General features: G+C 46.9%; 1 pseudogene; it reads right to left on the bottom strand.

Moving 5' to 3' along the window:
• LOC123990802 overlaps positions 1-24,514 on the bottom strand; it is a 154,818-nt pseudogene that overhangs the window by 6,000 nt on the left and 124,304 nt on the right.

Here is a 24,514-nt window from a genome sequence, read left to right as displayed (position 1 = left end):
CCGCGCCCTCAGAGCATGCGCAGACCAGCTGGCCGGTGTGTTTACGGACATATTCAATCAATCCCTATACCAGTCTGCTGTTCCCACATGCTTCAAGAGGGCCACCATTGTTCCTGTTCCCAAGAAAGCTAAGGTAACTGAGCTAAACGACTACCGCCCCGTAGCACTCACTTCCGTCATCATTAAGTGCTTTGAGAGACTAGTCAAGGACCATATCACCTCCACCCTACCTGACACCCTAGACCCACTCCAATTTGCTTACCGCCCAAATAGGTCCACAGACGATGCAATCTCAACCACACTGCACACTGCCCTAACCCACCTGGACAAGAGGAATACCTATGTGAGAATGCTGTTCATCGAATACAGCTCGGCATTCAACACCATAGTACCCTCCAAGCTCGTCATCAAGCTCGAGACCCTGGGTCTCGACCCCGCCCTGTGCAACTGGGTACTGGACTTCCTGACGGGCCGCCCCCAGGTGGTGAGGGTAGGCAACAACATCTCCTCCCCGCTGATCCTCAACACGGGGCCCCACAAGGGTGCGTTCTGAGCCCTCTCCTGTACTCCCTGTTCACCCACGACTGCGTGGCCACGCACGCCTCCAACTCAATCATCAAGTTTGCGGACGACACAACAGTGGTAGGCTTGATTACCAACAACGACGAGACGGCCTACAGGGAGGAGGTGAGGGCCCTCGGAGTGTGGTGTCAGGAAAATAACCTCACACTCAACGTCAACAAAACTAAGGAGATGATTGTGGACTTCAGGAAACAGCAGAGGGAACACCCCCCTATCCACATCGATGGAACAGTAGTGGAGAGGGTAGCTAGTTTTAAGTTCCTCGGCATACACATCACAGACAAACTGAATTGGTCCACTCACACTGACAGCGTCGTGAAGAAGGCGCAGCAGCGCCTATTCAACCTCAGGAGGCTGAAGAAATTCGGCTTGTCACCAAAAGCACTCACAAACTTCTACAGATGCACAATCGAGAGCATCTTGGCGGGCTGTATCACCGCCTGGTATGGCAACTGCTCCGCCCTCAACCGTAAGGCTCTCCAGAGGGTAGTGAGGACTGCACAACGCATCACCGGGGGCAAACTACCTGCCCTCCAGGACACCTACACCACCCGTTGTTACAGGAAGGCCATAAAGATCATCAAGGACATCAACCACCCGAACCACTGCCTGTTCACCCCACTATCATCCAGAAGGCGAGGTCAGTACAGGTGCATCAAAGCTGGGACCGAGAGACTGAAAAACAGCTTCTATCTCAAGGCCATCAGACTGTTAAACAGCCACCACTAACACTGAGTGGCTGCTGCCAACACACTGTCATTGACACTGACCCAACTCCAGCCATTTTAATAATGGGAATTGATGGGAAATGATGTAAATATATCACTAGCCACTTTAAACAATGCTACCTTATGCTAAATGACTTAAATGTAAATGTAATGTAATAATGTTACTTAACCTACATTATTCATCTCATATGCATATGTATATACTGTACTCTACATCATCGACTGCATCCTTATGTAACACATGTATCACTAGCCACTTTAACTATGCCACTTTGTTTACTTTGTCTACACACTCATCTCATATGTATATACTGTACTCGATACCATCTACTGTATGCTGCTCTGTACCATCACTCATTCATATATCCTTATGTACATGTTCCTTATCCCCTTACACTGTGTATAAGACAGTAGTTTTGGAATTGTTAGTTAGATTACTTGTTGGTTATCACTGCATTGTCAGAACTAGAAGCACAAGCATTTCGCTACACTCGCATTAACATCTGCTAACCGTGTGTATGTGACAAATAAAATTTGATTTGATTTGATTCTTAAAAGGCCTGTCCTGCAGCCCCAGGTCCCCTCCCTAAACCAACCCAAACTAAACCTACAGGCTACAGAGAAAACACGGAGTATAGCCGTATTGATGATATATTGACTATGCTTTAAGTTAACTTCACAATGATAAAGCATTGTAATAGGCATTTTCTAGGGATCTGTTAATTGTCTGAAACTTTTCGCATTAATACGCTAAAATGCAACACCAACCGACTTTAAAGGAAGTTCTAAAAAACATCTCATTCTCAGCGAAATAAAACAAAAAAGGACTTGTGGTGGAGGCAGTCAGCATTCTGTTTTGCACATGGAAGCTGGAGGTGCATTTCCAGGAACACGTTCTCACCGACAAACTGCCATTTAGAGCCCTGGAATTAGAACCTGGAATTTGGGGCTTTCATTGACATCTCAGGAACACTAATTTTTCATCTATATCCTTCGTCGTGGTCTATTTACCACTACAAACCGATGCGGACACTAAGACCATACTCAACGAGCTGTATTCGGCACTCCTAGTGGCCGGGGACTTGAATACACTTAAATCAGTTTTACCTAATTTCTACCAGCATGTTAAATGTGCAACCAGAGGGAAAATATATATATATATATATATATATAAACTTACCCCACACACAGAGATGCGTACAAAGCTCTCACTCACCCTCCATTTGGCAAATCTGGCCATAATTCTATCCTGATCCCTGCGCCGACAGAGATGGCCGCCTCACTTCGCGTTCCTAGGAAACTATGCAGTTGTTTTTTTTACGTGTTATTTCTTACATTGGTACCCCACCTCGCAAGGCTGCAGGCCCAGACGGCATCCCCAGCCGCGTCCTCAGAGCATGCGCAGACCAGCTGGCTGGTGTGTTTACGGACATATTCAATCAATCCCTATCCCAGTCGGTTGTTCCCACATGCTTCAAGAGGGCCACCATTGTTCCTGTTCCCAAGAAAGCTAAGGTAACTGAGCTAAACGACTACCGCCCCGTAGCACTCACTTCCGTCATCATGAAGTGCTTTGAGAGACTAGTCAAGGTCCATATCACCTCCACCCTACCTGACACCCTAGACCCACTCCAATTTGCTTACCGCCCAAATAGGTCCACAGACGATGCAATCTCAACCACACTGCACACTGCCCTAACCCATGCATCGCCTGGGGGCAAACTACCTGCCCTCCAGGACACCTACAACACCCATTTACATTACATTTACATTTAAGTCATTTAGCAGACGCTCTTATCCAGAGCGACTTACAAATTGGTGCATTCACCTTATGACATCCAGTGGAACAGCCACTTTACAATAGTGCATCTACATATTTTAAGGGGGGGGGAGAAGGATTACTTTATCCTATCCTAGGTATTCCTTAAAGAGGGGGGTTTCAGGTGTCTCCGGAAGGTGGTGATTGATTCCGCTGTCCTGGCGTCGTGAGGGAGTTTGTTCCACCATTGGGGAGCCAGAGCAGCGAACAGTTTTGACTGGGCTGAGCGGGAACTGTACTTCCTCAGTGGTAGGGAGGCGAGCAGGCCAGAGGTGGATGAACGCAGTGCCCTTATTTGGGTGTAGGGCCTGATCAGAGCCTGGAGGTACTGAGGTGCCGTTCCCCTCACAGCTCCGTAGGCAAGCACCATGGTCTTGTAGCGGATGCGAGCTTCAACTGGAAGCCAGTGGAGAGAGTGGAGGAGCGGGGTGACGTGAGAGAACTTGGGAAGGTTGAACACCAGACGGGCTGCGGCGTTCTGGATGAGTTGTAGGGGTTTAATGGCACAGGCAGGGAGCCCAGCCAACAGCGAGTTGCAGTAATCCAGACGGGAGATGACAAGTGCCTGGATTAGGACCTGTGCCGCTTCCTGTGTGAGGCAGGGTCGTACTCTGCGGATGTTGTAGAGCATGAACCTACAGGAACGGGCCACCGCCTTGATGTTAGTTGAGAACGACAGGGTGTTGTCCAGGATCACGCCAAGGTTCTTAGCGCTCTGGGAGGGAGGACACAATGGAGTTGTCAACCGTGATGGCGAGATCATGGAACGGGCAGTCCTTCCCCGGGAGGAAGAGCAGCTCCGTCTTGCCGAGGTTCAGCTTGAGGTGGTGATCCGTCATCCACACTGATATGTCTGCCAGACATGCAGAGATGCGATTCGCCACCTGGTCATCAGAAGGGGGAAAAGAGAAGATTAATTGTGTGTCGTCTGCATAGCAATGATAGGAGACCATGTGAGGTTATGACAGAGCCAAGTGACTTGGTGTATAGCGAGAATAGGAGAGGGCCTAGAACAGAGCCCTGGGGGACACCAGTGGTGAGAGCGCATGGTGAGGAGACAGATTCTCGCACGCCACCTGGTAGGAGCGACCTGTCAGGTAGGACGCAATCCCACGCCGGAGATGCCCAACTCGGAGAGGGTGGAGAGGAGGATCTGATGGTTCACAGTATCGAAGGCAGCCGATAGGTCTAGAAGGATGAGAGCAGAGGAGAGAGAGTTAGCTTTAGCGGTGCGGAGCGCCCGTGATACAGAGAAGAGCAGTCTCAGTTGAATGACTAGTCTTGAAACCTGACTGATTTGGATCAAGAAGGTCATTCTGAGAGAGATAGCGGGAGAGCTGACCAAGGACGGCACGTTCAAGAGTTTTGGAGAGAAAAGAAAGAAGGGATACTGGTCTGTAGTTGTTGACATCGGAGGGATCGAGTGTAGGTTTTTTCAGAAGGGGTGCAACTCTCGCTCTCTTGAAGACGGAAGGGACGTAGCCAGCGGTCAGGGATAAGTTGATGAGCGAGGTGAGGTAAGGGAGAAGGTCTCCGGAAATGGTCTGGAGAAGAGAGGAGGGGATAGGGTCAAGCGGGCAGGTTGTTGGGCGGCCGGCCGTCACAAGACGCGAGATTTCATCTGGAGAGAGAGGGGAGAAAGAGGTCAGAGCACAGGGTAGGGCACTGTGAGCAGAACCAGCGGTGTCGTTTGACTTAGCAAACGAGGATCGGATGTCGTCGACCTTCTTTTCAAAATGGTTGACGAAGTCATCTGCAGAGAGGGAGGAGGGGGGGGGAGGGGGAGGAGGATTCAGGAGGGAGGAGAATGTCACAGGATGTCACAGGAAGGCCATAAAGATCATCAAGGACAGCAACCACCCGAGCCACTGCCTGTTCACCCCGCTATAGAAGGCGAGGTCAGTACAGGTGCATCAAAGCTGGGAACGAGAGACTGAAAAACAGCTTCTATCTCAAGGCCATCAGACTGTTAAACAGCCACCACTAACATTGAGTGGCTGCTGCCAACACACTGACAACTCCAGCCACTTTAATAATGGGAATTGATGGGAAATGTAAAATATATCACTAGTCACTTTAAAACAATGCTACCAAATAGAATGTTCACTACATTATTCATCTCATATGTATACGTATATACTGTACTCTATATCATCTACTGCATCCTTATGTAATACATGTATCACTAGCCACTTTAACTATGCCACTTTGTTTACATACTCATTTCATATGTATATACTGCACTCAATACCATCTACTGTATCTTGCCTATGCTGCTCTGTACCATCACTTATTCATATATCTTTATGTACATATTCTTTATCCCCTTACACTTGTGTGTATAAGGTAGTAGTTTTGGAATTCTTAGCTAGATTACTTGTTGGTTTTTACTGCTTTGTCAGAACTAGAAGCACAAGCATTTCGCTACAATCGCACTAACATCTGCTAACCAAGTGTATGTGACAAATAAAATTTGATTTGATTAGATTTGATTTACAAGCAAAAATTAATGCAGGAAGCACCAGTGACTCGGTCAATAAGAAAGTGATCAGATGAAGCAGATGCTAAACTACAGGACTGTTTTGCTAGCATAGACTGGAATTTGTTCCGGGATTCTTCCGATGGCATCGAGGAGTTCACCACATCAGTTACTGGCTTTATCAATAAGTGCATCGATGACATCGTCCCCACAGTGACTGTACATACATACCCCAACCAGAAGCCATGGATTACAGGCAACATCCGCACTGAGCTAAAGGGTAGAGCTGCCTCTTTCAAGGAATGGCACTCTAACCTGGAAGCTGATAAGAAATCCCGCTATGCCCTCCGATGAACCATCAAACAGATAAAGCGTCAATACAGGACTAAGATTGAATAGTACTACATTGGCTCCGATACTCGTCGGATGTGGCAGGGCTTGCAAACCATTACAGACTACAAAGGGAAGCACAGCTGCGAGCTAACCCAGTGACACAAGCCTATCAGACGAGCTAAATTACGTCTATGCACACGTCGAGGCAAGAAACACTGAAGCATGCATGAGAGGATCAGCTGTTCCGGACGGTGTGATCACGCTCGCCGTAGCCGATGAGAGTAAGACCTTTAAACAGGTCAACATTCACAAAGCTGCAGGGCCAGACAGATTACCAGGACGTGTACTCCGAGCATGTGCTGACCAACTGGCAAGTGTCTTCACTGACAGCTTCAACCTCTCCCTGTACGAGTCTGTAATACCAAAATGTTTCAAGCAGACCATCATAGTCCCTGTGCCCATGAACACTAAGGTAAACTTCCTAAATGACACCGACCCATAGCACTCATGTCTGGTCATGGCTCAACACCATTATCCCAGAAACCCTACACCCACTCCAATTTGCATACCGCCCCAACAGATCCACAGATGATGCACTCTATTGTACTCCACACTGCATTTTCAGACCTGGACAAAAATAACTAATGTGAGAATGCTACTCATTGACTACAGCTCAGCGTTCAACACCATCAATGCTCATAACTAACCTAAGGACCCTGTGACTCAATGCCTCCCTCTCCAACTGGATCCTCGACTTCCTGATGGCCCGCCCCCAGTTGGTAAGGGTAGGTAACAACACATTCGCCACGCTTATCCTCAACACGGGGGCCCCTCAAGGGTGTGTGCTCAGTCCCCTCCTGTAGTCCCTGTTCACTCATGACTGCATGGCCAGGCACGACTCCAACACCATCATTAAGTTTGCTGATGACAACCGTGGTAGGCCAGATCACCGACAATGACGAGAACACCTATAGGGAGGTCAGAGACCTGGCCGTGTGGTGCAAGGACAACCTCTCCCTCAATGGTAGAGGTTTGGCATGGGTCCTCAGATCCTCAAAAGGTTATCCAGCTGCACCATCGAGAGCATCCTGACTGGTTGCATCCCTGCCTGGTAGGGCAACTGCTCGGCCTCCAACCGCAAGGCACTACAGAGGGTAGTGTGTACGGCCCAGTAAATCACGGGGGCCAAGCTTCCTGCCATCCAGGACCTCTATACCAAGCAGCGTCAGAGGAAGAACCTAAAAACCTGTTCTCCAGCCACCCTAGTCGTAGACTGTTCTCTCTGCTACCACATGGCAAGATGTACCGGAGCACCAAGTCTAGGTCTAAGAGGCTTCTAAACAGCTACCCCCAAGCCATAAGACTCCTGAACATCTAATCAATGGCATCCCAGACTAATTGCATTGCCCCCCCCCCCTTCACGCTGCTGCTACTCTGTTTATTATCTATGCGTAGTGACTTTAATAACTCTACCTACATTTACATATTACCTCAACTAACTGGTGCCCCCGCACATTGACTCAGTACCGGTACCCCCTGTATATAGCCTCACTATTGTTATTTTACTGCTGCTCTTTAATGATTTGTTACTTTTATTTCTTAATTTTGGGGGTATTTTTCTTAAAACTGCATTGTTGGTTAACGGCTTATAAGCAAGTATTACACTGTAAGGTCTACACCTGTTGTATTCGGCACATGCAACAATTTAAATTTGATTTGATACAGACAGCCTTGCTAGCAGTAGCCTAGTGGTAAGCAGCAGCCCTGTGCTTTAGTCATGTTATTAACCAGTCATGAACCAGCAAGCCCAGGGGTCGGACCCCAGCAGTGAGCCATGCTCTGCTACCCCCTGTGTTCCTTCTCTCCAGTTACATGATAATGAGCAGCAATGTAGATGCAGTCAATGATTCAGACAGGCAGTAGATATTTTGACTTCGTTGTACTTGACCCAATAACGTGTTTAGACTCAGAGACTAAAAATGTATTACCGTTTGTACATTTATGGAATGCTGGTACTTACCTTCCAATGACTGGGGATTTGCTACCATTCATAGTGTTACTCCTCTCCCATGGTTTCCTGGGCATGTCTGCGGAGGAGAGAAACACAAAAGCATTAGAGATAATTACACTGATATAACTGAACCACTTCATCAGAAGACAAAAAAATACTGACTGAAAAAAATCTGTCAAATTAAATGAACTGCTGGCCAACACGGACTAGGATCCTGGTGGTCTGAATGTGGAAGGTGCATGTTTCTGTTCTGGTCCTGTGTATCTCTGACCACTACAGTCCTGTACTGTATCCTGTACCCCACTCACCTGGTGTGCTACAGGCAGACACTTTAGGAGTCGTGGTGCCCTCGCTGCCACCGTCGTCCTATTGGAGAGTAGCACAGTGAGTTCAAAGGTCAGAAGTTATAAGTCAGGCAGCTTCAGATGATCAGAAATGTGACCAGGCATTTAGTTAATAATCCACTGAGGGAGATCCATTGATCCTCTTTAATGCCACCAATGACCCTCAAAGAGAAACATATGAAGCTCCAAAGACATCCAGAAGGGAGGGATACAGAATACAAACACCAGGCTACTGAATTATAGACGGGTAGACTAGATAGGTACTGTCAAGCAGGATATACAGAGATGAACTTTCCCTGGCCTCCGTCTATCTGTCATACTCACAGCTCTCTGCTCCGGCTCAGGCGATGATCCCTTCTCTGCAATTCTTCTCCTGAAAAACACCACAAAATATTAAAGTTATAACATGTTATATTGTATGTCAAAACAAAAATTCTCCCACACCAAATGACTTTGAAATAATGTTTGGCTGACAGCGACAGCTACTGTACATGACCTGCAATGATATGGCACTCAATGAAAATATCTATATTGACAAGAAACATTTGGGCCTCAAGCCTTCCTCAATATTGCCCCCCCCCCCTCCCCACCCCACTCCCTGAATCCACCCAAACATGCTGTATCCCTCCTCTCTCCATGTTTCAAACGGGAATGTAGTGTAATGTCACCTCCTGGCCAGGAGGGCGCTCATTTCCTCCATCAACCCCCCTCCTCCAGGTGCTCCTCCCAGAGGGCCGTTCCCTCCAGGTTTGGCCCCTGTAGCGCCAGCCAATCCCCCAGCCATGGCTGCAGCCAGAGCAGCTGCAGCATCACCACCACTATTACTCTGAAGGATAGAGAGAAAGGTCAGAGTCAGAGAAGTAGTGGTAGACTATGTTACAGAGGCACATAACTGGGGGTCAGGTATGGTGGAGTGCAGTATATGAATGTGTGAAGTACATTATGGGCTACATGATTTACATGTATCTGAAGTGAGTGGCAGCTCCCAATTAGTGCTGAGTGATTAGTGTTTTGAGGTTGGTTTGGTTATTGCTCGATTATTTAAAAAATAATCCTGATGTTTAATTTCGATATTTTTATATTACGAAATAATGACATTACAATGATTTGAGCATTTTAATGGAAATTCCAAAGGCCAAAATGTGGACCTGTCAGGTAGACATAGAAAATGGTGATATTACTATGAAATAATCAAATATTTGAGTTGTGTATTTTACTTAGTTTTTATTTGATTCTTCATTCCTTAAAGTCATCATTTCATCTCTGCTCAGGCAGCAGCAGCAGTCAGCCAACCAACCAGGCCATCTAACGTTACGTGCTCCCCATAGTGTAGACTTTAGTCATTTTACTTAGCTAGCCCGCATAAGTACTGTAGCCTACAGTATGCTGCAGAGCTGTCTTGACAAAATAATTGTACTAGTTCTTCAAAGTAGATAAGTTACACTTTCAAACTGTCTCTGTCCCTCTCATCGTTGTGTACATTAGCTTGATTTCTCAGATTTCTCTCGTGAATGAAACAGCGAGCTGGACTCACCAAAAAAAGTGAACTAAATGGAATTAAAGTAATTGAACAGAAGTAGATTTAAAGTCGAACCAAAAAAAAAAAAAGTTAGTTATTAGCTCAGCACTACGTCCAATAGAGGGAATATAAAGTGTGACTCGTGCTGGACAAGATCACAAGCCTGTGAGGATATGGTATGAGACAAACAGTGGGTGTCTGTGTGTCTGTGTAAGGGTAAGGGACTTGTGGGTGTGTTTCTGTTCTGTGTGTGTCGGCCTCTCACCCTTGGCACTTTACGCAGCTTGGCTCCAGCGAGGGCAGCGGCCAGCCCGGACAGGGGGCGGTCCTCCGAGGGGGAGAAGAGACCGGGCGGCAGGGGAGGGGCTGGTGGAGGAGGAGGGTGGGCCTGGCCACTGAGGGAAGGTGGGGGACCGGGTGGGGGAGGGGGCCGCCGCTTGTAGGGGTGAGTGTGGGGGTAAGGGGGAGGGGAGGAGGGCCTGGTTGGGCAGAGGCTGTGGGGGTCACAGTGGAGCCGGGAGGGAGGGGGAGGGGAGGGGGGTGGGCAGCACCGGCGTCAACACTGTGTCTGTATGGGGGGAGGAGGGAGAAGAGTAAACAGTCAGTATCAAAATTTAGGATTCACAGAAAGAGCAGGGGTCATGAGTTCTCTCCTATTTAGTTTATCCTCACACAAAAAAACCCTCAGGTTTCCTTAAGCACCCATACTATATTCAACATCAATACTAACATTATCAGGCTTGACCAACCTTAGACTTTAAAACTTGTGTGACGACACGGCATGAAGTCGCTAATATCCTCTTGCTGTTTGTCATACAACATGCACATGAGTTGTGGCAATGGCCTAAATGTATCCATTTGAATGAAGCAAATGGAGACAAACATAAAAACAAGACAGAAAATGCATTGGACACAGGAACTCTAGCATCCTTAGTTGGGTCAATATCGGCATATCCCTGCAAGAGCAGCCCTAAACCATGGAACCACAGAGATGTATTAACTGTAATAATTAGCTTGTAGAAAATCATTGTGACTCCTCAACCCAGACAGATGATTGGATCAATAAGCCATGATGGAATGTGCCCATATTGAGCTCCTGTTAATGAGGGCGTGACCTATAGAATTAGGAATTTGAATACTAATTATTAGAATAGTCATTTAAATGGATCTCTATAGTGTGACCAGTTTCCTTTCAGCCAAATGAGAGAGGAGACTGGAGGGCAGAGGTCACTAACACGGGTGGGTCAGTCCAAGTGGGAGAAATAGTCTCACTGAATCTACATATACCTTGCATTCAGAAAGTATTCAGACCCCTTGACTTTTCACACATTTTGTTACGTTACAGCCTTACACTAAAATTGATTAGTTTCTCCCTCAAAACTACACACAATACCCCATAATGACAAAGCAAAAGAAAATGTTTAAGATATTTTTGCAAATGTATTAAAAACTGAAATATCACATTTGCAAAAGGTATTCAGACCCTTTACTCAGTACTTTGTTAAAGCACCTTTGGCAGCGATTACAGCCTCAAATCTTCCTGGGTATGAGGCAACAACCTTGGCACACCTGTATTTAAGGAGTTTCTCGCATTCTTCTCTGCAGATCCTCTCACGCTCTGTCAGGTTGGATGGGGAGCATCGCTGCACAGCTATTTTCAGGTCTCCCCAGAGACGTTTGATCAAGTTGATGTCTGGGCTCTGGCTGGGCCTCTCATGAACATTACGACTTGTCCTGAAACCACTCCTGCGTTGTCTTGGCTGTGTGTTTAGGGTCGTTGTCCTGTTAGAAAGGGAACCATTTCCCCAGTCTGAAGTCCTGAGCGCTCTGGAGCAGGTTTTTATCAAGGATCTCTGTACTTTGCTCTGTTCATCTTCGCCTCGATCCTGACTAGGCTCCCAGTCCCTACCACTGAAAAACATCCCCACAGCATGATGCTACCACCACCATGCTTCACTGTAGGGATGGTGCCAGGTTTCCTCCAGGCATGACGATTGGCATTCAGGCTAAAGAGTTCCATCAGACCAGATAATCTTGTTTCTCATGGTCTGAGAGTCCTTTAGGTGCCTTTTGGCAAACTCTAAGCGGGCTGTCATGTGCCCCTTACTGAGGAGTGGCTTCCACCTGACCACTCTACCATAAAGGCCTGATTGGTGGAGTGCTGCTGAGTTGGTTGTCCTTGTGGAAGGTTCTCCCATCTCCACAGAGGAACTCTGGAGCTCTGCCAGAGTGACCATTGGGTTCTTGGTCACCTCCTTGACAAAGGCCCTTCTTCCCCGACTGCACAGTTTGTCTGGGCGGCCAGCTCTAGGAAGACTCTTGGTAGTTCCAAACTCCTTCCATTTAAGAATGATGGAGGCCACTGTGTTCTTGGGGACCTTCAATGCTGCAGAAATGTTTTTATACCCTTCCCCAGATCTGTGCCGACACAATCCTGTCTCAGAGCTCTATAGACAATTCCTTTGCCCTCATGGCCTGGTTTTTGCAGTGTGCCTTTCTAAATCATGTCCAGTCAATTGAATTTACCACAGATGGACTCAAATCAAGTTATAGAAACATCAAGGATGATCAATGGAAACAGGATGCACCTGAACTCAATTGAATCTGAATACTTAAGTAAATAAATGTTTGGGAAAATGGGAAAATGTAGAAAAACCTATTTTCGTTTCATCATTATGGGTGTGTAGATAGATGACATTATTTAGTATAAAGGCTGTAACGTAACAAATGTGGATAACGATATACCTTCCAAATGCCCTGTAAATGCTACTGACCAGTGACTCAAATGGCAGTTTTAATATACCACAATTGAAAACTATGTTACAAAATAGTCTCATTAATGCTACTGGAGTGTTTGAATTATGTCAAATCTGAACTTTTGAAACTGCAATGGTTTTCAGAAAGATTTCAAAATGTTGAATTAAATGTTATTTCTCATGAAGTTAAGAAGGTAAATCAGATGTGGTTGCCGGTTAAGGAAGAATACTAAAAAGCTTGTCCTCATTTGACATGGTTGTTAGAGGTTATTCATTTATTTGGATCCCCAAATCCAGAGGGGACAGACGTGTATGCTAACTATTCAATTTAGGAGAGGGAAAAAAATATTTTTGATTCCAGCTGCTGGATAGCTTCCGACAGTGACAATCCCTCTAAAGACTGCCCCAGAGTTCAGTCAGTCATTTCCTAATCAAAATACATCTAATATCTTTGTTAATTCCTCTGCACGAGCATCCCTCCCGTTCCCTTGAAATGTACAGTAGTGTCATGACAAGAACCCTAAGTGAACAAGGACAGAGCAGAAATGAGTCTCCATCTATCAGTCCCTTTTGTATCACGTATACAAGCCTACGGTCACCAGGTCCAGTAGGCTTGATGAACACAACACTGACATGACAAGTGAGGGTGAAAAGTCATGGTAACATACTAAGGTCATCACAATGGTGAATTGCAGAAAAATAATAGTTTGAGGTGATAAAAAAACAAAAACAAGAAGCAAAGGAGAAACAAAGAGACATTGATCCCTCCAGACATCGCTTCAGCGATCTATAGCTAGATGCAGCAGAGCCCCCTGTCTGTGAGTGCACACTTGCACACATACATGCCATGCCATGCCATGCCCAATGACCAGACACCATTCAAACCAGTTCACCAGGCAACTCAAGACCACGAGCAATAGCATGGACATACATGGCAAGAGTATGCTGACAAAGGCCAGACAGACACCTGACCAACACAGATTAACAAGCACCTAGCAGACCTAGAGCCACAGCCGTACTAGCCACCGCTGCAGCCAGCATTGGCACCCAGAGCTGTGCCGAGCTGGTTAGGGCAGACCCGCTACACCCTGGCCCCCGTTAGTGGGTGAGTGGAGGTAGAGAGCGCAGCTGAGAGAGGTGAGGCCTTACCCTGCTGGGCCAGAGGGTCTGCAGGCTGAAAGGCCTCTGGAGCCGAGGAGCAGGAGTCTCCCAGCTCAGAGAGGTTTACAGAGAGGTCAGCAGAGGCAGGGGGAGCTGTGGAAGGAGAAGGGACAACAGCAGGCTGGGATGAGGGAGAGGACACAAGGGGAGCGATGGGGGAGACAACAGGCGACTGCTGGCAGGACAGGGACAGGGAGAGAGGGGGCAGCGGTGGAGGGGGCGGCGGGGTGGGAGGGGGCGGCGGGGTGGGGTTGCTGCTGTTGCCAATGGTGACCGGTGAAGGGGCAGGGAACATAGGAGGCCCATTGGGGGAGGGGGTTTCTGTGACAAGGGGCTGGGGACTGGGATGGCAATGACAGGGCGAGGGCCTGTTGCCTTGCCCGGGGGCTACTGATCATGACAGGGGGCGAGGGGGCAGAGGGCTGAAGTTTGTTGCTGACCACACCAAAGACTTGGAGGGGTTGCTGGGGCAGGGGTGGGGGCGTGGGAGGGACAGGCTGTCGCCTGGGGACTGTGGCGTAGTGGGGCAAGACGGGGTGGAAGGCGGAGCCTAGTGAGGTGGCAAAACGGGAGGCAGAGTGACGTAAAGGCGGGGTGGGGGGTGTTGCAGAGGAGGGTGACGGGGTGGGTGGAGGGTAGTTGGGGGTGGTGGGAGACACAGACGTAGAGGAGGTCTTGGAGGAGTACTCTGGAGGCGGAGGGGTGTAGAGGGTACTTTCAAACGCTGAACAGGATAGGAGAGAAACAGCCACCGTGCAGCAACACAAGAGGAGAAAGAACACAGGAGAGGACAGAGAGAAAGGGGGAGAAACAGAAAGAACAGAGAGAAAGGGGGCAAATGAAGCAGGAAAAACCAGCACAGACCTAAATCTCCTTTTTCTATACTTGGTCCTTTCTCTGACAGAAAGGATGCTACTATTAGTACACAAGGTTAGCAGTTGAGACAGATCCTGAGGCACACTCTGTAAACAATGCGTCAATGTGAACACATGGATAGAGAGGCAGCAGAAAAACAGAGACTATCGTACATTCAGTCGGGAGCGCTTGGCCTGGCCGCTCAATGAATGAAGCCTAATCAAGTGATGCCCACTTCAAACACTTTATTAGCCTCTGTCGAAACTCACAGGATCAACACACACCAGACACAGCACTGGTCAGTCACTCACTCTATCCATACTGCATCCAGCAGCTATTCTATACATTTAGAAGTCAAAGAACCACAATTGAGACATGTAACCAATTTGGACATGTTTTGTTCATTGTTCTTACAATAAGCAAATGGTGCACAGACAATCAATAAAATGCTTCAATATTTGGGTGACTCCAGTTTAAATCAATCACCCCTTACTTGCATTCACCATTACCTAGGTCCTATCAGAACGATTTCAAGTCAGAATCTCCTCTTTCAAATGACAATGAGTTCACAGAAAGTCTTACAAAACAAAGAACAAAATACCATCACAAAGTCTGTGTCTCATCAACACACACATCAGTAGTATCTTCTCATCTCTCATGTAAAGTACAGAATTAGTGAGGTCAGCCATTGCGGGGGTAGTCTCGCTGGGTGGTCACACTGCCAGAGCCTGACTGCATGCTCTGAATTATCCATGCTCTGTTTTGTTGTGGGCCCCAGCCAGCGTAGCCCCAGAGTTAGCCCAGAGCAGAGGCCTCTCATGCCATATGTTGAATGAGGTGCAATGCTGCTAATCCTTTGTGCCAGCCTCATTCTACTCCACTGACCCTCAGTGGCAGCCACACACACACACACACCTCCAACCAGAAGAGTTACTCTTGTCCAAATGTTTGTCTCTTCTTTCCCAATCCCCCCAACTCCCTCCCTCCGGCTGGTAAGTGGGCAGAGGCAGGCCATAGCTTTGCTCTGTGATCCCAGAGTAATAACACGCACACACCTCACTAACCCCAAAATGGACATACACTCCATCTCCTTCATACACAATAACTAAATGTTGCCTAGTGTGGAGCCTAGTGTGTTCCTAGTGGACCAGTATAGGGCGGGTCGGTCTAGAACCATCACATCAGTAGTAGGAATTGCTGGATTAAAGAGGTTGACATTCACACAAAGAAGCCCTTGTTCTTTTGAACGTGATAAAGGGGCATAGCTAATATGAGACAGACGCCACAGTGTGCTGGACACGTCAAGAAGCTCATCTCAGATAATAGTCCATGGATCTGCGGATGCCTTATTAGCAGACCTCTCCTCAAGTTTTCAGTTAGAAGTTGAGGTATGGTTACACACAGGATCAGCATGGCCTCCATTAAGACACTGACGACATCCAATGGAAAACTAAACATACTATGAATGAAATTGGACATCCAACCAGGCCAACAGCGCAAATGTTTGTTTTTCCTGCAGGAAAGACAACTAGAAGCGTATTAAAAGTGCATACTCACACCTCAAACCCCAAAACGGCCCAAATGTTACAGCAACATGCAGTGCAACATGGTTTCTTGTGTTGGTCTTGTCATGTTCCGTGTGAATTGGGTCGTTATGCATTTATTGTATAAATGTCCTGGGAAAGAAAAAGTGAACTCTATACCATGATATGTTAGTTATGTTGATGTGCTCCTGCGGGGCAGGCAGCATGTTAGCTTTGATGGTTCATTTTTCTCCTACTAACAGAGAATCTGGCCCAACTAATGTAATGATTGCGGCACTGAACCATGCAAACACTGGCTCCCCCACTGACCCAATATGTAGCAGCAATGCCCATCTCCCATCCTTGATCCTCCCCTAACCAAACCCAGAGCCCGAGTCCTGCACCTGCCTATGCTTGGCTGGGCAGGCTGGCTGGGGTTCCCCCTACCATCCATCAACACAGTCAAAGCCGTCCCTGGTCAGAACAGGACCCAACAGGAGTAGGCAGAGAGAGCTGAGTGTGTGTCAGTGTGTGTGTGTGTTCTTGCCTGCTCGCTGAGAGAAGCACCCAAACACTCCCCCTATGCCCTAGCGCCACTCAAGCTGTTCCACGAGCCCGTCCAACACACAGGCAGATGGGCAGAGAGATGGGAGAGGAGCCTCGCTATAAGTCACACTAACTAATGAGCGGCCAGGGATGGCTGAGTAGAGTCAGCGTCTCCGCTTCAGACTCCAGCTAAATGTCAAGCTGGGATTTTACACCCAAGACGGCTCTTTGGAAGTACTACTGCTAAATGAAGTGAGACCTAAGCACACTCACCTGTTGGTAACTATTCTGTCATTTTGTTCTGTCCTGTGTCATCAGTGTGTACTGTACTACCTTGTCCTGTCCTAGACATCAGATGTGTGAATATGCGTGTTTGTGTGTGTATGTGTATGCATGTGGGCGAGTGTGTAAGAGGTAAGGAAAAAGGCTTGGCTGCTCACCGGCGTTGGAGATGCGTCTCCCTCTCTCCCAGTCCATCTGCTCTCTGTCCAACTGCTGCTCCTGGTGAGTCTCTCGCTCCATCCTCTCCCTCTCCTGCTTCTCGCTCTCCATCAGCTCCCACTCTCTCTCCAATTGCTCTCTCTCCGCCACCTCTCGCTCCAACTGCTCTCGCTCCAACTGCTCTCTCTCCAACTGCTCTCTCTCCAACTGCTCTCTCTCCAACTGCTCTCTCTCCAACTGCTCTCTCTCCAACTGCTCTCTCTCCAACTGCTCCTGACGCTCTCGCTCCAGGCGATCCCGTTCGACGCGCTCCACATGCTGCCTCTCGGCGCGCTCCCTCTCGGCGCGCTCCCGCTCTCGCTCCTGACGCTCACGGTCTTGACGTTCCCGTTCACGCTCCCTCTCCAGCATCTCACGCTCCAGCCGTTCCCTCTCCTGGCGCTCGTGCTCCAGCCGCTCGCGCTCCATCTCCTTCTGCCTCTGAAGCTCCTGCAGCTGCCTGCCATGGGGATAGAGGAGAGAAGAGGTTAGAGAGAGGAAGAGAAAGGGGCTTGAGGAGAGACGAGAGAGGAGACACCAGACGAGGAGAACTAAGACAGGAGAGACCACAGAGGAGGAGACACCCGATGAGAAGAACTAAGACAGGAGAGACCATACAGTCAAGAGAGGAAACCATAGAAGAAAAAGGAGAGACCATACAGGATATTGGCGTAAGCAGAAAGGAGAAAGAATAGAGGGAGGGGAGTGGAGAAGATGGGGTAGTCTAGCGGTTAAGAGCATAGGGCCAGGTAACTGACCGAAACTGTTTCGAAACCCAGAGCCAACTAGGTGAAACATCTATCAATGTGCTCTTGAGCAAGGCACTTAACCCTAATCACTCCTGTAAAATGTCAATGAAGAGATGAGACCCTGACCTCGTTTATCACGCTAAACCACCACGCAGACCCACAGTCAGTGCTGTCACTTGGAAAATGCCCTTTTAAAAATCATTATATAAGCTTGTTGTCATTATGTAATTACGGTTCTGTGCAAGACAAACCGTTACACAACCACAGCTAGCTCTGCACATTTGTTGTTAAACACAATGTCTTCTTCTGCCTACAGCCTCCCATTCTATAGTGATAAGGACAGAACCAGTCTGTTATTCAGCTTCTACTGGCATTTACTTCATAACATTCACTAAATACCAAAACGCATCAGCTTGTTCATTCCAACTAGGTCTGCTGAGTTCGGATAGGAGCTTCCCAGGTTGGGAAATACTTATTTCTGCAGCGAGAAATCTCATCACTAGAGGGCAGCATGCTGTAATAAGAGGTGAGGCAGGCTGCCTCCTGGGGTAGCCTGCTGTAGATCACTTGTGACTGGCTGGTTGGCTGCAACTCCAAGCCATTTCACAGACTATTCTCGCTCTCCCCATATCACTACCATGGAGGCTGTGACTGGTACCCGCCCGTTCTGTTTGGCTTCATCAGCCTCAACCAGGCCTGCTGACAATTATTACCCAGACTGTCATAATAACACTGCAGATCCCCTATCCATGACTGTCAGTTTGGGACATTTTGGATTGGGTCACATCAATACAATTGAATCCTTGACCAAATGAACCTGTGATGCTTCACTTGTATAGGGACAAGCTGCAAGCCCTTTTCCCTCAGTCACTCCTTCACCCTCCTGTTCAGGTTGAATCATCAACATCAGTCATCAGTTTCAAAAGCTATCTGGTGTCACACCTCCCCCTCGCTCCATCTAGCCAGGAGCTAGCTACACACACCTGTTCCGCAATGTCACAGCCAGACACCCCCTTCCAGGTTCACCTCGTGAATATTCCACCCCACCAGTCACCAACCAACTTCCCATTGAACCCCTCCTACTTCCCTGGCCCTGCATCCCCTGGTGGGGAAACATCAAGTCTCCACACACCCTTTAGAGAGGAACATGATGGGAATCAGACAGTTTCCTGCCCCAAAACAGGCCTGGAGGATTAGGATGTCCTATCACATGTGGTGTAAACGACTTACAATGCACCTGTTGATGAATAACAGCACTTCCGCTTGCCTTTTCCTATACGCGCACTGAGTGTGTCTATTCTACACTATGTGCTCTAAGAGAAGCAGTGATAAGTCAAAGTAGAAACCGGACACAAATAAACCCTCAATGTGCCATGTCAGGGGATTACAGGTTCAATCAATCCATGTTATTCACCCAGAATCACTTCATGGGCTCTAGTGAACTAAGACTAATGATTTACTGGAAGGCAAACCGTCGCTCTTCTCTTTCTGACAGAGCTCAAAAAAGCCTTGAAATAATCCATCATTAACATACTTAGCTTAAGAATGACATGAAAATGATTTCAATGTTACTTAAGACTGTAAAGCTTCAGCTAGTAACACAACTAGAAACAGTATTATGGGCCTAGGCAGCAATCCACTCTGTAGGCTAGAGTAGCCAGAGGAAGGGCTGAGAGAGTTAACAGATTTAGTTGGTGGAGATCCTCTCTCGCCCAGAACCAGAGTGGAAGCGGCTGAGGAGGCTTTCACTAGCTGTTGCCTCAGCCAGGCTTCCCCCAGTACCACTGACCCCATTATCCATATTCACCAGTCTCTCTACAAGGTGTCCCCATAACACACTGTGCTGTTATCGAAATGTAGCTGTACCCAGCAGGCTCCCATGAGGATGGCTACTCTCCCCGCCACTGGTGCACTTCATAATGACACTGCCTTGTTACAGCAAGACGGGGAGCACAGAACAGAGCACTCCCATCCTAACTTCACTAAAGCCCCAGTGCAGCCCTCATCTACCTCTTCTCCATCCTCCCACACCACCTCTTCCCCACCTCCCTCGCAGAGTTAATTAAAGAGCAGGAGTGTTGTACTGCTCATTAGGCGCTGGGCCACTAGAGGTCTGGAGGCAAGGTATCTGACTCGAAGGACCACTCCCAGGGTTTTTGCTATAGGATAACATCCCCTTATCTCCATGCTGATATAGTTACAGTAGGGAGTACAGCAGAGAGTCTACTATATAAGGTAGTGTATATCAGCGCTAAGATAGAGGCATTACAATGATTAGCATATACTCCACCCCGGGGGCAGTTTGCGAGGGGTGGGGGCATCAGTTCCTCCACAGAGAGTATCAAACTGCGACAGGAGTGCTGACAGTGCCAGAGACTGCTGCACAAGCAGGAGCCTCTAAAATATCACAATTAAAATGTAGAAAATGATCAGTATGCCCGAGGTTAAATGTAGGCGGGATGGTGTTGAGAGCAGCAGGAAGGGTTGATTATGCACACCACTAGAACGAACAACAAGGTTAGAGAAGGTCAGTGGTGGATGATGCAATTGACGTGCAATGTCAATGACACCTATATGGGGAGTGGTTACACCGTACAAAACAGAGTGAAACTGTATACAGGATTGGTTAGTAACGGATTACATGTAACAAGGATGACGTAAACCAATCAGCTCGGATTATGAGAAAAAAAAAGAAAAAGATCATTGTGCTTGGTTCATAGAACCGGGCTTACGTCAGTAACCTGCAGAAGCCACTAGATGTGGTTTGTGTTTTCTTCCTGCAAATGTTGCCTGATCCTTTGAACGGTTTAAACTATGAAATATTATGACCCCATGCCTGAATGATCAGACTCCCTCTACAATGCCCACAAGCAATAAGAGTGGACAAGACTAGGAACTAAATCACACTGGGGGGAAAAGAACATCAATGATGATGTTATATTCTACCTTGAAGAGGTAGATAGAGGTTATATTCTACCTTGCTACAAAAATATTGCCTGGTGAGCTTCTGAACTTCAATACCTTTCTGATGAATTTCAGTCACTCTTAACTATACTACATTCAGCTTGAAATACTGTCAAAACTGTCAGACAGATTTGTAATAAACTGTCATAGAAACATGCAACATTGTCCGTTGATTACATTACAGTTTTTACATGGTGGGGTTTGGCGAAGAAACATCTAAATGGGATCAGGTACCAAAGCGTTTGGGAACCCCTGCTCTATACGCAACAAGGCTTCACCAAAAAGGGAATATGTTTTACAACGTAGACCTTTGGTTAACTTTGGTAATGGTGACATGACATTACATACCTGTCCACGGCAGTAGTTCAGACTATTTCCATCTAGTGTATTTATTGTACATGTAAACACTATCTGACACACACTGAATTCCCTGGCATACGAGACCATAACATTCCTACACAACACAGAGGAGAACAGCTATAATAAGCACAAGGCCTCACCATGTCTGTTAGACGAGATGGCGTGGCGAGAGGTGGTGGTGGAGAGGAGGAGTCATAGGACAGAGTCTGCTTGCCATTCGTCAAGGGGATAGCAATTTGCTTAAATCCAATTTAACTTTCAAGGAAGGGATGTCATGTTAAAGTAATGTTATCCTTGAGATGAACATGGATATACAGTTTCAGTCAAATGTTGACACACCTGCTCATTCAAGGGTTTTTATTTTTACTATTTTCTACATTGTAGAATAATAGTGAAGACGTCAAAACTATGAAATAACACATATGGAATCATGTAGGAAGTAAAAAGAAAAGTGTGCTGGCCATGCTGCTGCTCCTCCAGTTTCAACTGACCTGAGCCCTAGGACCATGCCCCAGGACTACCTGACATGATGACTCCTTGCTGTCCCCAGTCCACCTGACCGTGCTGCTGCTCCAGTTTCAACTGTTCTGCCCTATTATTATTCGACCATGCTGGCCATTTATGAACATTTGAACATCTTGGCCAAGTTCTGTTATAATCTCCACCCGGCACAGCCAGAAGAGGACTGGCCACCCCACATAGCCTGGTTCCTCTCTAGGTTTCTTCCTAGGTTTTGGCCTTTCTAGGGAGTTTTTCCTAGCCGCCGTGCTTCTACACCAGCATTGCTTGCTGTTTGGGGTTTTAGGCTGGGTTTCTGTACAGCACTTTGAGATATCAGCTGATGTACGAAGGGCTATATAAATACCCCCCTATCCACATCGATGGAACAGTAGTGGAGAGGTAGCTAGTTTTAAGTTCCTCGGCATACACATCACAGACAAACTGAATTGGTCCACTCACACTGACAGCGTCGTGAAGAAGGCGCAGCTGCGCCTATTCAACCTCAGGAGGCTGAAGAAATTCGGCTCGTCACCAAAAGCACTCACAAACTTCTACAGATGCACAATCGAGAGCATCCTGGCGGGCTGTATCACCGCCTGGTACGGCAACTGCTCCGCCCTCAACCGTAAGGCTCTCCAGAGGGTAGTGAGGACAGCACAACGCATCACCGGGGGCAAACTACCTGCCCTCCAGGACACCTACACCACCCGTTGTTACAGGAAGGCCATAAAGATCATCAAGGACATCAACCACCCGAACCACTGCCTGTTCACCCCGCTATCATCCAGAAGGCGAGGTCAGTACAGGTGCATCAAAGCTGGGACCGAGAGACTGAAAAACAGCTTCTATCTCAAGGCCATCAGACTGTTAAATAGCCACCACTAACATTGAGTGGCTGCTGCCAACACACTGTCATTGACACTGACCCAACTCCAGCCATTTTAATAATGGGAATTGATGGGAAATGATGTAAATATATCACTAGCCACTTTAAACAATGCTACCTTATATAATGTTACTTACCCTACATTATTCATCTCATATGCATATGTATATACTGTACTCTACAACATCGACTGCATCCTTATGTAACACATGTATCACTAGCCACTTTAATAATAATAATAATAATAATATATGCCATTTAGCAGACGCTTTTATCCAAAGCGACTTACTTTAACTATGCCACTTTGTTTACTTTGTCTACACACTCATCTCATATGTATATACTGTACTCGATACCATCTACTGTATGCTGCTCTGTACCATCACTCATTCATATATCCTTATGTACATGTTCCTTATCCCCTTACACTGTGTATAAGACAGTAGTTTTGGAATTGTTAGTTAGATTACTTGTTGGTTATCACTGCATTGTCGAAACTAGAAGCACAAGCATTTCGCTACACTCGCATTAACATCTGCTAACCATGTGTATGTGACAAATAAAATTTGATTTGATTTGATACATTTGATTTGATTTGATTTAAACAAATCAAATTTTATATTTGAGATTTTTCAAAGTAGCCACCCTTCACCTTGACAGATTTGAACACTTGGCATTCTCTCAACCAGCATCACCTGGAATATTTTATCAACAATCTTGAAGGAGTTCCCACATATGCTGAGCACTTGTTGGCTGCTTTTCCTTCACTCTGCAGTCCAACTCATCCCAAAACATCTCAATTGGTTTGAGGTCAGTTGATTGTGGAGGGCAGGTCATCTGACGCAGTACTCAATCACTCACCTTGTTCAAATAGCCCTTACACAACCTGGAGGTGTGTTGGGTCATTGTCCTGTTGAAAAACAAATGATAGCCCCACTAAGCCCAAACCAGATGGGATGACGCATCGCTGCAGAATGCTGTGGTAGACATGCTGGTTAAGTGTGCATTGAATTCTAAATAAATTACTGACAGTGTCACCAGCAAAGCACCACCACCACGGATGATCTTCACATGTGTGATTCCCACCGTGAAGCATGGAGGAGGAGGTCTCCTCCATGCTTCATGGTGGGAATCACATGTGAAGATCATCCGTTCACCTACTCCGCGTCTCACAAAGACATGGCAGTTGGAACCGAACACGTCAATTTGGACCAAAATGACAGATTTCCACCGGTCTAATGTCCATTGCTCGTGTTTCTTAGCCCAAGCAAGTCTCTTCTTATTCTTATTGGTGTATATATATGCCATTTAGCAGACGCTTTTATCCAAAGCGACTTACAGTCATGTGTGCATACATTCTACGTATGGGTGGTCCCGGGGATCGAACCCACTGCCCTGGCGTTACAAGCGCCATGCTCTACCAACTGAGTGTCCTGTAAGTAGTGGTTTCCTTGCAGCAATTCAACCACGAGGGCAGATGTGTCTGTTACTTGAACTCTGTGAAGCATTTCGAACTCATCCTCTGCATCAGAGGTAACTCTGGGTCTTCCTTTCCTGTGGCGGTCCTCATGAGAGCTAGTTTCAGAGCTTTTTGAATGCACTTGAAGAAACTGTCAAAATTCTTGAAATGTTCTGCATTGACTGACCTTCATTACTTGAAAAAAAACTTTTTGGTTACTACATGATTCCATGTGTTATTTCATAGTTTTGATGTCTTCACTATTATTCCACAAAGTAGAAAATAATAAAAAGAAAAGAAAAACCCTAGGTGTGTCCAAGCTTATTACTGGAACTTTATCTGAACCATAAGGGATAATAAATAAAACTACACTGAACAAAAATAAAAGCAACACGCAACTATTTCAAAGATTTTACGGAGTTACAGTTCATATAAGGATATCTGTCAATTGTAATATAT

This window comes from Oncorhynchus gorbuscha, linkage group LG12, assembly GCF_021184085.1.
Source record: "Oncorhynchus gorbuscha isolate QuinsamMale2020 ecotype Even-year linkage group LG12, OgorEven_v1.0, whole genome shotgun sequence".
Taxonomy (NCBI): domain Eukaryota; kingdom Metazoa; phylum Chordata; class Actinopteri; order Salmoniformes; family Salmonidae; genus Oncorhynchus; species Oncorhynchus gorbuscha.
This window is presented reverse-complemented; position numbering and strand designations above follow the sequence as displayed.